Source organism: Drosophila erecta, unplaced genomic scaffold (genome assembly GCF_003286155.1).
Source record: "Drosophila erecta strain 14021-0224.00,06,07 unplaced genomic scaffold, DereRS2 tig00000307-arrow-arrow-pilon, whole genome shotgun sequence".
Taxonomy (NCBI): domain Eukaryota; kingdom Metazoa; phylum Arthropoda; class Insecta; order Diptera; family Drosophilidae; genus Drosophila; species Drosophila erecta.
This window is the reverse complement of record NW_020825221.1, coordinates 745,978-750,488: the sequence shown is the minus strand read 5'-3', so window position 1 is coordinate 750,488 and position 4,511 is coordinate 745,978.

Genomic DNA, 4,511 nt, shown 5'->3' with positions numbered 1-4,511 from the left:
TAATAATTTATACATATAATATACATATACATATATATAATATACATACATATAATATATATGTATATCCGTGTTCATGTGTGAACATTAGTAATTATATTATATACAGTGGTGGAAAAAATAATAGAAACACGTTAATTGAATCAATGATTTATAATTTAATATTTAGTGGTATTTCCTTTATTTTTAATAACTGCTGAGCATAGACGGGGCATTGAATTCACTAAATCGGCGCAAATTTCGGGGTTAATGGCATACCACTCTGACTTAACTTTTTCCAACAGCTCTTCCTTATTTTTTATTTAAAACCTCCAATTCTTCTTTTTAATATTCCCCATAAATGTTCTATGGGGTTTAAGTCCGGGGATTGGGCAGGCCACTCCAGAACATTAATTTTTTGGTCCTGAAACCATTTTTTAGCAAGGGTTGGAATGTTTCGGATCATTATCTTGCATGAACTCCCATTTTAAGGGCATTTCCTCCTCATAACATTCTCCAATATGTTTAAGTAGTCGGGAGCACACATCCTATCTTTTATCCGGAATATCGGACCAACTCCAGACGTGGAAAAGCATCCCCATATCATGATGTTAGCTCCACCATGTTTTACTGTTTTTTTTTTTTTTGTGTGCTTTGGATCAAATGTGGTATTTTTTGGACGTTTCTATTATTTTTTCCAGCTCAAATACGTGACCACTTCAAATATCGCTGTGTATCGCAAATATCAAGAGCGAAATCAACTCAAAAAGAAGTGCACAATAAAGTACGGTTATGAGTGGCTTATGTGCTAACGGTTTATCCACACACACTTCGTACATAATTAGTAATTTTGTTTTACATGCAGGAGCGATTCTTGTTTCTATTATTTTTTCCACCACTGTATATGGGAAAAATGTGTTTATACCAAGAGGAACCCTTTGTGATCAAGAATGAGGAAAATATGACTAATTTTAATACTTTAAACTTAAAATTTGACTGTTCCTATTGCAACGTTATGATTGTCGTTTAAAGCAACAATTTTTTTCTAGTCAACCGATTTTACGCTTAATTTTTTTAAAATTACGCCTACGTTTCTTAGCTTTTGTTTTCGGATTTATTTTAAATAGCGTCTTATATTTATAATAGGTCTTGGTTTTAATATTTCAGATTTGAAAGCTATTATCACATCTATGGCAGCATCTTCTACCGCGTCTATTGTCTACCGCGATGACTGCTAAGTCATAATTATAGTAAAAAGAAGGGGATGCGCTAAAATTAATACATTCGCCAGTGACTAGCGTCTGACGACTGGCAATAATTTTCGATCAGAAATCGATATATCATGTCATTCTCCTCGCTGCGCTAGCAATCGTTGGGATCAATGCATCGACCTGAATTCCCTAATTCATTCCATCGGAGATTCAATTGCTGCCTTTTGCTCCGCGACAGAGCTTCGGAGCTTCGAGGGGTTTTGCATTGGTATACTTTGGAACACAGGTTTATAATAAAAAGGCAAACACAATGCGCGCGTATTACAAGTCAGTATCGAGAGAAGGACGCTTAATAATAAGAGTTGCCGTATCGCTTAAAGCTAGTTTTATTTTAATATACCGATATATCTGTGCCGCCACAGTACTCCCCTTCCAGTGAATCCGTCACGAACCTTGGCTCGCAAATGTTACCTTACTCCGTCTTTCGTAAGTCCTTTGAGGAGTCGGATTGTATTCCTTCGAGTCGAACTGCTTGTCCTCCTTGACTAGGAAAACTGCTGAATCCTTCCCGTCGATTTGTATGGTGAAAACTAGGTCGTTTGTCGCGTTTCATGATTTCGTACGGTCCGGTGTAGGGAGGCTCCAGAGGTTGCTCTATAGCGTCTATACGGAGAAATACATGGATGATAATTCCTTTCAGTAGGAACATTTTTTCTTTAATATGGTACGCTGTGGCAGTTGGTTGAATTTGCTGCATGTGCTCTCGAAAACTGCTCAGGAATGTCGTAGAATCTACAGTTTCATCCATGATGGTGAAGAATAAGTCGAATAAGTACTCCATATAAGATCTCAGTTGCAGAATGATTGTTTGTCTTCTTTGAAGTCCAAGTAGCACAGTTCGAAATAATTGAGTCCACGGCGTGCCACTGCTGCACATCAAGAACGATTTGAAGGATTTGTGTCACCTCTCTATAAGTCAGTTTGATTGCGGATGGTAGGCCGTAGTGTGAATGTGCTTGCTTCAGATCAGGTTGGCTAGTTGTTTGAAAACTGCAGTTTCAAACTGCGTGCCTTGATCAGTAGTGATTGTTTGATCCAAAACCTGATATCCAGTGTGTCCAGAATGGCTATCGTATCGGCCGTGATATTAGAGAGTGGTACTGCTTTTGGCCACCGCGAGAAATGGTCAATCGTGGTAAGACAATAGCGGTAGTTTTGTTGTAAAGGCATGACAACTACAATATCCAGGTGGACGCGGTCGAATCTTCCATTTGGCACAGCGATCTTCTCCGGCTGGAGGTAATTGTGCTTGTGAATTTTGGAGCGCTGGCATGGGAGATCTTTGTTCATCGAAGGCAAGACAAACTTCTTTTTGATTTGACGGGCAGTTGTGCAGCCACTGAAATGATATAGATTGTGGATATATGAGAATATATGTGAGAAAATATATATAGTAGCATATGTACCATAGTATAACACTTTGCCACACACACACACCACACACACACAGTACATATGTACCACTTGATCACACCCACCCAATCCATTTGCCCAGCAACACACTTCAACTTACAAACCCCAACACATAAGTCAAATCCCAAGCTCTTGGCGACAATAACAATTTCGGCCGCGTTAACATAAACAATTGATTCATAGACATAAACATCCGCCGATGCCGAAATTCGTTATTCCCACTAAGCAACCAAATAGCTTACGCAGCACAAATTCTGGTAATTTTCCATGCGCAACTCTCTTAAAGAGCGCAACCCATTTGAATAAAGAGGAGAGCCTTCAAGTTCATATAAACAAAGTCGACCAAGGGTTTGCTAAGCGTTTAATTCACACTCCAGATTTAGTTCTAATTCATCCACTATACCATTAAGACGAGAATTGACTCCGATTCAAAGTTGTATTATTATCTTGAAATAAAACTTTTATTTTTTTCAAAACTTGCAACCGCGAACTCGTTATTATATATAATATGTGGATACGTCACAGTATATCCTACTTTCTCCACGGAAACAAACTTTCTTGAGCTTTAAGGAAGTAGTTCCTTGCAGGATGCGTGCCAATTCAGAATCCGAGGCTGGCTCCTCCTCGAGCTGCGCCGCAAAGCCTCAAAAAAGCGTCTGCAACTATATTTTTTGTTCCTTTTTACGTTGCGAAATATAATTTAGATGCTGCAGTTGTCGAGGTGATGCTTTTTGCGGACGCTGCTGGAATGCGTATACCATTGGCTTGTGATCAGTCTTGATCACAAAACTTCGTGCATCGACGAGGTGTCTGAAATATTTGATTGACTCGTATATGGCAAGTAGCTCTCGGTCGTACGTGGAGTAATTTCTCTCAGTGTTGCTGAGCTTCTTGGAGAAAAATCCTAGAGGTTGCCAGTAGGTCAGATTTCGGTGCAGGAAAGGATAAAAGCGCTGCGTCTGCTATGCTCTGCTTACAATTCTCGAAGGCTGATATGAGTTTTGTAGTCCAGAGGATTTGTCGTTGGTCGCTCTTCTTTACATTCCTTAGCAGCTCGGACAACGGTGCATGAGTGTGCGAAGATCGGGGTAGGCATCTGCGATAGTAGTTTATAACGCCCAAGAAACGGCCTAGTTGGCTGATAGTTTCAGGACAAGCTTAATTAAGGATGGCATCGATGCGGAAGGACGGTGGTTTGGTGCCGTGTTCCTTAAGCGTGTAGCTGAGAAAATGAACTTGCGTTTGCGCTAATTGACACGTGTGTGCGTGAGCGGCGACTCATGGCGACCCGGCATGGCGATGGACAGATTCTCTTGATCGTTTTCGTCGTTGAAATTTAGGCGTCTTCTTTGTAAATTTCGCAAATTGTAACGTTTGTTGCGCATTGACTCGAGTCAACGTATATGTGTGAGTACTTGAATTTCACAATAGTACGAACAATTGTTTTCAGTGATTGTTTTTGATTTTCGCGCAAGTTGCACTAATCGGGGTCACCACTATGACAATGTGAGTTTCGCCATTAACTTCATTTGAGTATATATTATATTTGATTATAATGCTTTATTATAAAAAGGCACACACAATGCGCGCGTATTACTGGTCAGTATCGAGAGAATGATGCTTAATGATTAAGAGTTGACGTATCGCTTAAAGCTAGTATTACTTTAATATATGTTATGTTATTATTTTAATATATTATTTTAATATTATGATGGAGGTCGCGATGGATACAAATAGAACTTTAGGTGAATCATCCAACACCGAACACTTATTGGCAAACCTCCAAAAGGCAGAATAGGCAGATAGGCTGGGTATCACTGGATCGCTTAGCTCCTTTCATTCCTTAGG